General features: G+C 37.3%; 1 protein-coding gene across 1 annotated transcript in view; it reads right to left on the bottom strand.

The window, feature by feature from the left end:
• The window catches only part of LOC6032922 (rho GTPase-activating protein conundrum), a 167,915-nt gene extending 155,665 nt beyond the window's left edge, over positions 1 to 12,250 (bottom strand). Inside the window, exons 1-2 of the mRNA XM_038252821.1 lie at positions 12,128 to 12,250; positions 10,989 to 11,435 (exon numbers count right to left, since the gene is read on the bottom strand). The gene's annotated coding sequence lies outside the window, so the exon portion shown is untranslated. The remainder of the gene's footprint in view (positions 1 to 10,988; positions 11,436 to 12,127) is intronic.
• Between the last annotated feature and the right edge of the window lie 1,784 nt (positions 12,251 to 14,034).

Below are 14,034 nucleotides of genomic sequence, written 5' to 3'. Positions count from 1 at the left end.
CCGCGATATATTTTTTTAATTAATTCAAAAATTCATTTGAAGCTCATTACGGTTCTTCAATGTGTAAAATTTGGTTTGTGTTTATATGAACCAACCAATCATGCAACTGTTAATTCTTTGAACACCAAAAAAAAATCCATAAAGTTAAATCCAAATACATTTATTAAGATTGTGATTTTTGAGAGAGCTGCTATAATTAAAAATATCATGAAATTAGAATATTTCAAATTCATGGAGTCAATGGCAAATCAGTCTGTTTTATTGATATAAAGTAGAAAAACTGATCGCAAATTACAACAAATCTGTAATTTTAAGATGAAAATAAAAGATCCTAATGAAGCACAACTCTCAGATATTGTAGAATTCAAACTGAAATATGTTCTGATCTCTCAGAATATCCATGGCGAATCAATAAATGTTAAAGTTATAAAGTAAAAATATTGATTACAAATAGCCACAAACAGATATTTAACGATAAAAATAAAAGATCTTTATTAAGGACAACTGTCAGTATACGTAGATTTGTAAAGGACGTAATTTGCATTCATACTGACATTTTTTAATGTTAAAACTTCTTTCTAATTTTTTAATCATTTCAAGATAAGACACAATCATTTACTGTGTACAAAAATAAATCAGCTAAAACCACTACAATAATACTGATTATAGATAGAATAACCTTTACCATGTTTTAACTAAACAGTAAAAAAGATAGTTACAGAAGTTGTTCGGTAACTGGGCTGAGAACGTAGCCCAGTCACCGAATGTTGCTCGTTTACTGGGCTGAACAAAAAATAACGAGGGGACCACCGATGCATAATATTTTCCAGATGAAATATAAAAATAAAAGTTACTCAAATTTATTTACAATGCTTTAAACAAAAGTTTGAAAAAGTTTTTTTTTTATTTATTGAATATGATTTTTGCATCCATTAACCCCTCGGTCATTTTGGTTTGTTTTGGTTTTTGAGGTTTGTCTGCTTTTTAACTGGGCTACGGCCCAGTTATCGAGCACCCAGTTACCTACTGTATATAACATCTGCGAATGATGAAGAATTTGTGTAAAAATGTGTAATTTTACACTGGTTGAACCGGTTGAATTTGAAAAAGTTTGTAAATTTGAAAAGTTCAATTTTACTTGTTTACACATAATTTTTGTGAAAATTACTCAAAAAGAGATGTGTACATTCAATCATCAAAATTTTCAACCTTTTTTGCTGTGTACCATGTGATCTGGAAATTTGAAAAAACAGCACAGCAAAAAAAATTATCGATGATTGTTGAAGATTTACAGAGTCAAGACTATTCGAATAAAAACACCTCAACAACATAAATCCTTTCTAAAATGCAAAAATAAGAATAAATATCCACAAAAGAAAAGATTTGTGTATTAGGCAATCGTTGCTAAGACTGACAATCCAAATAAAATTAAAATAACAAATGCAAAATAAAATAAATTGAGCAGTTTGAAAAATACTGCATTCTTAAAGCAGACAGAAATTGAACATTTTACCAAATTAATAAGGATTACGAGAAAAAAAAAACAGGTACTATTCAATTTTTTTTTTCAATTTTCATTGTACGCGATTTTTCCTAATAAGTATGCCTGTGTTCTATTTTACTTATTTAATCTATTTAGAAATTTTGTGATGACCAACCCCAAGCAACGAAACAGGTTCCCCCCGGGTCTCGACACATGCTTTGAATAAATATCGAGAAAAGTGTCGTATGATTTATCTTTATCAATCCCAACAACGCGCTAGTTCCGCCACAGCAGCAGATTCCACAACGTTTAGAAGCCCGGCAGCCTTGCCCAACCTATAGCTCAGCAGAATGCCAATAAAGAGGTGCCATCGGCGGCAAACAGTTTTATTAGGAAAAATTTTAATATCCTCACAAACAATCTGTAAACAACAACGACAACCTAGTGAGGACGCGACGGAGAGATGATCTATCGGCAGCTGGCTGGCTAGCTCAGGCGTGAAAGATCTTGGCGCGATCGTTAAAACCATGAAATAGCTCGACGGCCTTCCAAAGGTGACACGTTAGCTGGGTAGGTGGCGGGGGGGTGCATATTAGCATATCAACGGTGAGACATGAAATACGACTGAAATCTCACGTGTCGTGAGCCCCACAGGGAACTTCGTTTGTGAATGGGTTGACCATCCCGGGAGAAGGTATCCAGGGTCTCTTCCCTGGATCGCTCCCGGGACAGTAATTATAAGCGTGGCTTGGACCATTTACATTCATATGCAAAAATACTGTTATAAATTTGGATTCCATTATGGAGGAGAAAGAAAAGCAATCCGATTTACGACACTGTCGCCGGTGATTAAGGGAGCAATTTATGATAAATTTTGCAATTTTCTGCCCCGTGTTCTTGACATTCTTGCGTAAATAAATCTCTTTTCGTGAAATATGAAAGTTTTTAATCACACACAACACTGATTTATGGCGCTTCTAATTTCACAGAGCTATATAAAAGCCACCTAAAGTGACCAAAATTGTAAATTTCGTATCCCAAAACCACTCATGAAAAGTGCGACACGGCCCAGCAAAACACTTGATAGGTTCGTTTTCATGACTTCCTCCTCGTTACAATGTTTTAAGTCACAAGTTTGAGAAATTCAGGGGTCCTCAAAAGATGCATGCATACATGCAACTAGTTTTTAGTCTAAAAATGGTTATATATTAGGGTGGGTACGGATTTTGAAAAGTTCTCAGATCAAGTTCTGGTGTGGTTCTCCTTGTAGGGCATACCCAAAGAGACTCTCACGCCAAATTTCAGCTCATTTGGTTGAAAAGTGGCTTGTCTCAAGCGGGTTCAAGTTTACATAGAAATTACCATGGGAAATTTTGAATTTTCATTCATTCGCTCCTACAGGCCTGGGGAAAACATGTAGAAACTTCTAGGATGGCCAGAAATGAGCGGAATCGTCTGGAGAACAACTTTTCCATAGAGACCAGGTCGATTCGTTCAACCCCCATCGAGCTCAACGGCAATACATCCGGGGTTTTCGGAACCAACGGTGTTCCCGAGAAAAGCATCAAATTTTCCTTAGCATGCTATGAATCCTTGATGAACACCGCGACGCCGCATGTAAAACAGCTACCACGTGGACTAGCATCGCCTATAAAAAATTACTTTTTATTACTTTTTGAGCCATAGAATTATCATTCATGGTGATCAGGATACTATTTAGCTGTATTCTGAACCTCCAAATAAGAAAAAAAAAACTGTTATGGTGCAAATTTTACAATCACGTGGTAGCTGTTTGACACGTGGCGTCGCGCTGTTCATCAAGCATTCATAGCATGCTAAGGAAAATTTGATGCTTTTCTGGGGAAAACCGTTGGTTCCGAAAACCCCGAATGTATTGCCGTTGAGCTCAATGGGAGTTGAACGAATCGACCTGGTCTCTTAGGGAAAGTTGTTCTCCAGACGATTCCGCTCATTTCTGGCCATCCTAGAAGTTTCTACATGTTTTCCCCAGGCCTGTAGGAGCGAATGAACGAAAATTCAAAATTTCCCATAGTAATTTCCATATAAACTTGAACCTGCTTGAGACAAGCCAGTTTTCAACCAAATGAGCTGAAATTTGGCGTGAGAGTCTCTATGGGTATGCCCTACAAGGGAAACCACACCAGAACTTGATCTGAGAACTTTTCAAAATCCGTACCTACCCTATTATATATGTTATGACAAAACATTAATAAGGCCGATATTGTCAAGGTTTATGTCCCATGAAAATAAAATCAAAGAGAATACAAAAAACATTTTAAAAAAATACGATTTATGCATTTAAAAATGCATTCAATAACAAAAAAGTTTTCCTAAAATCATATCTTGAAAAAAATTAAGTTTCTACATAAAAAAGCAGCGAGTATAACACTTATTGCTTTAATGTTCATCATGATTTAACAAAAATTCTATTCTATCATGCTAAAATAATTATCAAGACAGCAAAATGCATTTTGAATTCATTTCATTTATTTTTTGAAATTTTGAAGTTCCCTTTTGATTTTTCAAGCCAACATAAACTTAGAAAAAAAATTGCATTGGCCTACCTCAATAAAAACAAAAAGTTTAAACAACACTCACTAAATTAATTCAGAATATTTTTTCTGCCTTGTTAAATGTTTATTTTATTTTAATAAATAGGATTAAGAATTGAATCCATAAATCTGGAGTTTTGTTTCGAAAAGGTCCAATAAATCAAATTTCAAGTTTTTGCTTTTTGGGTATTTTTGAAACCGCCTTGAGTCAGGGATATTAAAAAACACCCAAAAAGCAAAAAGTGGAAATTTGGTTTATTGAACCTTTTCAAAAAATAAAACTCCAGAAATCTGGAGTTTTTTTTTTTAAAAAGGACCAATAAACCAAATTTTCAATTTTTGCTTTTTGGGTGTTTTTTAATACCCCTGACTCAAGGCGGTTCTAAAAACACCAAAAAAGCAAAAAGTGGAAACATGGTTTATTGAACCTTTTCAAAAAATAAAACTCCAGAAATGAACCCTGTATAAAGGAGCTATAACACTACGGCAAACAAACTCGCACTATTTGACAGTTTTCCAGTTTGCCTGCTTTGTTTGTTTGCCTGGACTTGTTTGTACAAACGTCAGCCTGCATACATTTTGAGTTTGCCGCAAACAAGTTTGCGAGTTTGGCAAACTGTCAAACACGAAAAAGTGCGAGTTTATTTGTTTGTTTGTTTGCGATAGCGTAATGGCTCCTTAACTGTTAAAAAAATTACTGTTTCATCTGATTTTTGTGTTATTTTTTACTTGTTTTCCAGAAATTAGAAAATTGCGGTGTATAGAAATTTTTAGCATAAGACGAAAATGTTTTGAATAAAGCTCGAGCACATTTTACGCAATTGCTGGCAAAATGCTTTACTGTTACTCAATTTCTCTGAAAAAGAACAATATTTTTACAAGTTTTTAAAAAATTGACACACAAAATGAACGGATTGCTTCAAGAACATTGCACAAAATCTTAACTTATACAAAAACTTGAATTAACTCGTACAAAAGAAAATATTCAACGATTTAAAAAAAATGGAAGAATTTTGAAATTACAGTCGACTCTCTGGCTGTCGATCTTCTCGATATCAATATTGCTCCATCTATCGATTAATTCTTCAGTCCCTTCAAACTGCATACTTCGATTTGCTTTATTCCTCGATATTTTCTCTTGCTTGAAGGATCTCTTCCTCGACGGTCCCTTGGATTCTGTTTGCTTTAAAAATCTCTTCCGGTTGTCAATATTGTCACTATCTCATGGCTTGCATAGACATTTTTCTTTGCGAAACGAAGCTTTGAAGGGTGTTTGACATTAGTTTGTTTTTGTTTGCTGGACGTTGCCATGATTCTCTCCCATAGCTGGGTACCAAGAAAAACATATTTTCAATCGAGTCTTCATTTTGCATCGTTCTGTAAACTGATGATTCTCTTCCTCGACGGTCCCTTGGATATTGACAACCAGAGAGTCGACTGTATTTCAATACGCAAATTCTTAATGTCACATGCTTTTGCTTTAATTGATTGTTCCAAAAGATAAAAACTTCGATATGTTCAGTATTTTACAGTATTTTCAGTTTCAGTATAACTTTGATAGAATATCACAAATTTTGCATAAAAAGTTTGCAAATTACTTCATATCCATCTTATTAAGCTGTTCCGAGTTCAAAAAAATCAAATTCAAATTATTCGCTCTACAGCATTGCCTTGGCGTTCTCGATTGCGAGATTCCTACTCGAAACTAGGTGTCCGAAGGCTTGATTGTTGAGGCAATTGCAAACCTCTTTTTACACCTTAGCTTCCATCTACCCCGGGATTCGAACTGACGACCTTTGGATTGTTAGTCCAACTGCCTACAAGCGACTCCACCGAGGCAGGACCCAGTGAGACGACTCCTACACCTGGACTGAGCTAACGACCTAACCTTTTTAGGTTAGTCCGGGGCCAACATTTACTTCCCGTCCGACGGAAGGCATGATCAGACAAATCTCGTCTCGAAAAATGCCACCGGGACCGTCTGAGATCGAACCCACGCCGACTGGGTGAGAGGCAATCACGCTTACCCCTACACCACGGTTCCCGACATCGTATTTATAAAGATTCAGGGTTAAATGTTCTTCTATGAAAAAGGTAATTTTTTTTAGCATATTTTAAATTAATAAAACTAACTAAATCCACCTATGTGGTTGATGTCTTCCTCACTTTTTACCAACAATTGGTAATATGAGTGGTTTGGACACATAGTTCAGCTATTTTTTTTAGAACCAGAAAAATAAGTACACATATATAATATAAGTGGTCATAACTCGAGACAGGGTTGCCAGATCTTCAATGTTGTGGACTCGTTGGAAAGGGGTTTCGATTAACTAACCAACGATGGATCGGAGGATGGATCCGGACATCGTTTACATACATTTAATTGAGATCCGGCTACAAAAATGTATATAAATATCACTTAAGTGGTCATAACTCGAGATAGGGTTGCCAGATCTTCAATGTTGTAGATTCGTTGGAAAGGTTTTCAAATACCTAACCAATGATGGGTCGGATCATGGATCCGAACATCGATTACATACATTTAATTGAGATTCGGCTTCAAAAAAGTCATAACTCGAAACAAGGTTGCCAGATCTTCAATGTTGTGGACTCATTGGGAAGGTCTCTCGATTATATCTAACTAATGATGGGTCGGATTATGGATCCGGACATCGTTTACATGCATATAAATGAGATCCGGATATATTTGAAAACACATTTATATATATAACTTTTGAACTACTTATCGAAACTTCAAACAATTCAATAGCGATGTATGGGACCCTAAATCAAGTCGAATGCAACCGGTTTGATCAAAATCGGTTCAGCCAGTGCTGAGAAAACTCAGTGAGAATTTTGGTCACATACATACATACACACTCAGTGTTCAGTTTTCGATTCTGAGTCGATATGTATACATGAAGGTGGATCTCTGAGCTTTTAATAAAAAGTTCATTTTTAGAGCAGGATTACAGGACCTCAGTGAGGAAGACAAAAAGTGATCATTCAAAATAAAATGAAGAAAAGTATGTTATAAATAAAATAATAAGTTCTGCACAAATTTTAAGTTTCCAAATTTAGGTTAGAAACAATTATTTCAGAATATTTACAGTAACAATTATTTCTGTTTGAAGGACTGTATTGAAAATATTAAAAGTTTCACATTGAGTACTTGTTTAAACGACAATTTTGGGGCATCACTTTAGCCGCAAATTTGACCCATTGTCATTTTCAGAAGGTAAATCTGTACAACTTTCATGACTGGCATATTGCATCTGAACAAATTTTGATCAAAATTTCATCTTATCACGTCCTAGTAAATTTTGAGCAACCCTGCCAGACAGACAAATTGCAACTTTTGTCAAGTCACAGAGCAGCGTGGTCAGTGCTGTTGATGGACGCGAAACATAAATGCCAACCAACTTCCACAAGCATCAAGTGAGGCAAGCACACTAGCCCCACCTCCCGCGGAAACCAAAAATGGCAAAACTGGAAACACACTATACCTACCATACTTTTTATTAATCAGCCCAGTCCAAACGTAAAACCACACGATTAATTAACGGAACCAAATTTCGCGACCATGGTTTATTGAGTTCACCGTAAGGAGTCACGCGGAAGACGAGAGAGTGCTAAAGAAGAAAAAGGTCAAAACGGCAAAGATTTACGTGGAATTTTAATTTACGCAAAATTTTCGCGCGACAGTTAAGAAATATGACCCGCCGCCAAATATCACACCGCGCTAATGAATTGAAAAAGCAAACAATAATTCTTTTTTTCGCATGAGGACGCGAATGCTATATTATGTTGAACCTTCTTTGTCCCCAAAACTCTCCGTGAAATTGTTGGTTTCCAAGGGGGAACGAAACCATTCACCTTTCGGGAAAGGTAAATATTGTGTCAATGATATCAGCCGGCGATGGTTCAAGAAACTTAGGCACACCGCGCTTAGACCAAGTTCAAACAACTCTGAGGTAGGTTTCTTGTCGATATCAGGTTATCGCGTAGAACCGTAAGGCGTAATGCGTAAGGTAATGTGTGCTTTGATCGAGGTGCAAGTACAACGACACTTTGTGAAACTACGAGGAAGTTTTTTTTGAGGAAGATAATTGTCGAATCAAGTGCAACGACCACCTCCTACTGAGTGGTTTGAGTTTGAACAAATCGGCTTGGAGGTCCAACTTTTTCATTAAAATATTTGAGATCCGGCATCAAAAAAGTGTATAAATAACTTTTGATAGGGTTGTCAGATCTTCAATGTGTTGGACGCGTTGGAAAGGTCTTTCAAATACCGTTCTAAAAATGTATAGTATGACGGGTATTCTTACAAAAACCACCCTTTTTACAATCTTCCGATGTTTAGCTGAAATCGTTTTTTTAGCATAATTTTTGAAATATTTTTCTAAACTTCATAATATTAACTAGGGTTTTGTGGGACCCCAAGACGAATCGAATGAGACCAAAACAGTTCAAATTGGTCAAGCCAGTCCAGAGATAATCGAGTGCATATTTTTTTGGAGCACGGACTCACATCCAGACACAGGCACAGACAATTGTCCAGAATTTGATTCTGAGTCGATAGGTATTCGTGAAGGTGGTTCTACGAGGTCGAATAAAGAAGTTTATTTTCCTCATTGAGGTGAGGAAGGCAAACACTACTAACCAACTCCTATCCAAACGGACTTTGGGCTCGTGCATAAACAACGTGGCCTTTTGAGTGGGGAGAAAGAGGAGGGGGTCTGGCGAAAAACGACGCCCCAACAAAAAGTTAAAAGTTTTTAATGAGAAAAAGCCACGCAGGGGAGAGTAGAATGGAAATTTCAAATGTTTTTCAACGAATTTTCATTTTTAATGGTTTTGGCAAGCAGAACTATTTTGTTTTTAATTAATACTATGACTTTGTTAGTACGAGTTGTTTTGTGTTTTCAATGTTTCAATCCATATAAGAAAGCAGTAATTCTATAGTAATTTCATTATGTTCTAGTCTATGTTGCAGTTACAAAATGAGGATTTCAGCACGAGTCGTACATTTATCCAACGGGGTTTATTTTTTAGTGCATATTTTTTTATGTTTTGCTATAAAATTATTTCAGTATATTTTACCGTAAACCAGGGTGTCATTGATAGGATTTCATTTTAGTTTTGGAATATTTTCTAACTAGTAAGGTTTTTTTCAATATTTTTATTTAAAAAAATATGTACTGGGGTAGGCCACACAAGGTCCTTGCACTATTCTTGAAAAATAGTTTTTTCATTAGTGTTTCAAAAAATAGTTGCGTTGAAAATTCTTATTTTGAATTTCGGGGCGACTTTTAAGTAATAGTTTTTCTTGTTTAAATCAGATTTAATGTGTTCAAAATGTATTTTTACGTCAACTGTACCATCAATAAGATTGCTGGTACAGTTTTTAAGAAAAAAATCAATGTTCATTTTTAGTCAACTTAGTTTATGAGATTTTTTCACAAAATAAAACAAATTCTAGGTAAATTTGATAAACAAATAGTAATTTTGCTTGAAATTCGTTGAAACTAATTTTGTTTATACAAATATCAATTTATTTTGCATTTTTTTAAATGCTTTAGAAAAGCACGAATCAAAATTTTTCATACTTAATATGAAATTACTTCTGGTGAAAATGCCTATAAATTTGAAGATTTTTTAAAATTATGTTTCAAAAACACATAATATTTATTATTAACAAACTTATTTTACCTCTTCCTAGTGGAAAATTTTAAAAGGATTCTGGGAATTTCGTAATTATAGTTATCTAACTTTTAAAACATTTAAATTTTTATGAAAACTTCTTCTTGGAGTAATTTAACCCTCTATCGCCCAGAGCTGTTTGCTTATCGTAAAAATAGTAATTGGATAAATTTTGGTACAATAATGCAGGAAAGTAAAGACCCACAAACATCGAATTGGTGCAAAAAAGTAGAATTTGAAGTGGTGCACCAAAGCACCATCAGGAAGATGAGCAACAATCTATCAAATGAAAATGCTTCGAAATGTGTTTTTAACTACTTATTCTTTGCTGTAAGACCATATTTCTGATGTATCAATTAAAAATTCTAAAATCTCTGCATTTTCAGGTTTCTTTGATTGGCTCATTCAAAACCCATAAACAACCATTTTCATGAAAAATGAGGAAAATAATAAAACTATCGGTCTAATAACAATGTTTTGTCATGTTTATGAATAGTCAAAACGTTTAAAAACTTTTGTTTTGCTAAAAATAAGCTTTTTTCTGTAATTTAGAAAAAAGTGCTCCTGAATATTTAGTTGCTCATATGCCTGGTGGTGCTCTGGTGCACCAAATGAAAAAGGTTGAAAAACACTTAAAACCGGTTCAAACTCACAATGTTATTCACAGAGGTTCTTGTCCAAGGTTCAAATGATAGCAAAACATTTTTTTCTTTCATAAAATTTTTTGTTTGGTAATTTTTACGGGCTTTCGAAAACAGGTCTTATTTATTTCCCTAAAATTGGCCCATTTTTGTTTACATTTCACACTATAACTTTGCTTGTGCTTAACCAAATTTGATGAAATTTGGGAAGATGTTAGTATACATTCTACATAAACACCTGCAACTTAAAGCGCCATGAAAAGTTGTGCCAGTTCCGAGATATTTGAGTTCAAAGTTTTGGAGCCCTGGAGTAACCATGGGCTGGAGAGGGTTAAACACTTCTTTACCTCGGTCAGTATGATTCCTTACCATTCCGTACGTATTGAATTTCTAATCTTCATTTTGCGGAAAAATCTCAAACCTATCAAAGTCACCCCGGCTATCAAAGTCCCCCCTCTTTACAGTACTACCGACATTGGATTAGTCAACAGCTCGTACAAGGAATTTCAAAATTCAATCGACTAAAAACGTTTCTAAACAACCTTCCTAAACAGTAACCCAACCACCCACACCTTGCATTGTACTTACAGATGTTATCGTCGTTATCAGCAACTAAACGTTTCACCGTTTGCTACGCCGGAATCCGTTCCGTCGCCACAAATTTTACGCCTGATTCATCCAAACTTCTACGGTTTACGCTGCTGCTGCTCGTCGCAAGCTACTGTATTTGTTGTACACACAGGTCGACTCAGCTGCGATTACAACACACGCGCCAAAACCAGTACTAACAATCACTCAATTCAATAAAGGGAGAGCCCAACTTGTTGTGTATTAGTACAGAGAGAATTCTTCGTCGTGCACAATCACCCAAACACAGCTGATTTGAGAACAGCAACTTCAACTCCTACAGCACTGGATTTAAAGAACTCCAAAGCAGACACTTGGAAATGTCGAACACAAGCTTGTTGAACACCAGAACAAACAATCGAAACGGGTAATTCGTGATTTTCCTGCTCGCCGCACGTGACTTGCCACCTGAAATTGCTTGTTTACAAAAACGACGATCTTTTCCTTGCGTACACCGCCACGAACGATCGCTGAATCACACGTTCCAAGCAAGAAGCCAGTTAGCACTTTCGTGTTTCGACCTGCTGTTTACCTCCACGCACTAATCTTGCCCAAACACACCGGAAATGGCTTCTTCAGTGCTCTCTCAGATCTTGTCGTCACGACGAATTCCCAAAAAAAAACAAACTCACTCACACTTGTCGTAGCGTGCACTTTGCCAACCCTTCAGCATACGACTTGGCGACTTGCGGTTTGGCGACTCAGGCGCTAATTTGTTTTGTTTTATTTTTTCTTAATTTCTTCTTACGGACACACTGATACGAGCCGAGATGGCGCTCGACAGCCTTGGCGCAAAGTCGTACGAAACCGGTCGTTTGAACAGAGAAAAGCCGCAACTTTCACAAAAACATTTCCGAAAAATGACGACGACAAGCTGCCAGGCAAGATACCCTGTTACGGCTCTTTCGCAACAACGCGATTTTGTGGTTGATGTCTGCGCGATTCCACTTGACGTCTGGAAGTCACTTGTTGCTTGCCGACGTTTCCCCCAAATCTTCCTCAGCTCGAATCAGTCCACGAAGGTCGTAACTTAAAACTAAACACTTTTAATCCAATTTGAATGTTTGCCTTATGCCCACAAACAAGCATCGATACACTACCGAACTAGACGATAACAAACAAAAAGCGATACACAATAATCTACGATATAAAAACAAAAAAAAACGACACAGTACGCGCTTTCGAAAAACTATTGCACAAACGTCCAACCTGCACGAATGTTTTAACTCAACTAACACCCCAGTCGTCGTCGGTTCAAATCCCGAGCGCGCGCGGGCTGTGTTTTGGTTTCCAGCTTACGTTTTGCCCATTCCTCTCTTCGTCTCTCTTTATTTACACTTGATCAAGGCAGCGTTTGCGTGTGGAGCGGCGCGAGAGAGCGCGAGCGCCACAACTACCAGCACGTGTGTGGCGATTAGGTATCGAGTTGGTGCTTGATGCGCGTAGCGCAACAGGTCGAGCGCGCCTGGGAGTAAAGTTTGCTGTCTGTACGCGAGTGGTCTGTGGTCTGAGGCAGGGGTACTCAAATTTTAAAATCATGTATTGATGATTCAATCGGGATTTACCAATTAATTTTCATATAAATAAGTAATTTCCAAAGAAATTAAGATTTGACAAAAACAAACATTTTGACGAAAAAAAGGTGCAGGTGGTTATGTTACACATGACCAGTATGACAAAGAACTTTGCAAGATGATGATAAGACATAATATCAACGTCCTATCGAACTAAGGGGACGGAAATTGCAAATGGAGCTGCAATAGAAATCAAGGTGAAATCAATCGACTTTCCCTCACCACTCGAAAGTTATCAAGATGCGGAAATGTTTTTGCAAGGCTGTTGCAAGCAATTGGCGGCAGCAAAGTAAATTTCAACAGCAAACATTAAAACTGCCCTTTCAAGGGCTCTAATTGAATTCGAAATAGTTATTCTATATTTCCAGAAACAGAATTTCGCCGCGGCACAATAAAAGGCAATCGCAGTTATCGATTTATTACTTCCTGCGTAAAATAAGCGATTTATTTTAACTGCGTAACTTCAGATAATGGTCAGATGCATGTGCAGTATCAAAAACCATAAAGTTTGATACCCATATTGCCCTAACTCTTATGGTTCGGCAAATGTCCCCTCATCGGAACATCCGCGGGGCCTCCGGCCACTCCGGATTGTGGCCAATACTTCCGAAATTTCAAATTTCATGTCCAGTATCAAAAACCATAAAGTTTGATACCCATATTGCCCCAAATCTTTTGGTTCGGCAAATGTCCCCCTTCGGAACATCCGCGGGGCCTCCGGCCACTCCGGATTGCGGTCACGACTGCCGAAATGTTAAATTTCATGTCCAGTATCAAAAACCATAAACTTTATCGCAACCACAACCAACTTGACCCAAAGGGAACTGGTTCTCGATCAACACGGAGACCCCTTCTTGATGCCGTTAACCGGAGCCTTCCGGGATCAGCAGCTTGACCACATCGGTCCCTAACGTTCTTCCTTGATGGCCTGCAGCGACAATCCGTCCCGTTCCTGCGATGGCCCGAGCCATTTCGGCGACCTCTCCACGTCGTTGACCGGGGGAAATTTCTGCTGTCCCTTCTGATTTTGCAACTGCCACTCGATGTTGACTCCTCGGCTGTCAGAAAATTATGAGCTTGAGTGGAGATGATTTTAGATACATCAATCTCACGTCTCTCGGAGAGGATGATCGGGAAAGGTTTGTTCAACCAATCAGCGTGAAGGAAAAGGAGGGGAAGTCTGCGAAGAGGGGAAATCGCCACGTAACGATTTCGCTTCGCAAAAAAATGGGTTCCGATCTTTTTATTCATTCTCTTTACACATACTACACACCACCTAGAGCACCAAACAGTGCGTTGCAAGTGTATTTGTAGCAAGAAAGCGCCATCGACTGTGGATTTGCTCGTGTGTGTTTGTGTGTGTGTAGTAAACCAAACTAAAATTGTGTTCGCGGAACCACACTAATATCCAAAATCGATTTTCTCCAAGATCG

The sequence above is a fragment of the Culex quinquefasciatus genome, chromosome 2 (assembly GCF_015732765.1).
Source record: "Culex quinquefasciatus strain JHB chromosome 2, VPISU_Cqui_1.0_pri_paternal, whole genome shotgun sequence".
Classification (NCBI taxonomy): Eukaryota; Metazoa; Arthropoda; class Insecta; order Diptera; family Culicidae; genus Culex; species Culex quinquefasciatus.
Note: the sequence above shows the minus strand (reverse complement) of the source record. Positions and strands in the feature narration are given on the sequence as shown.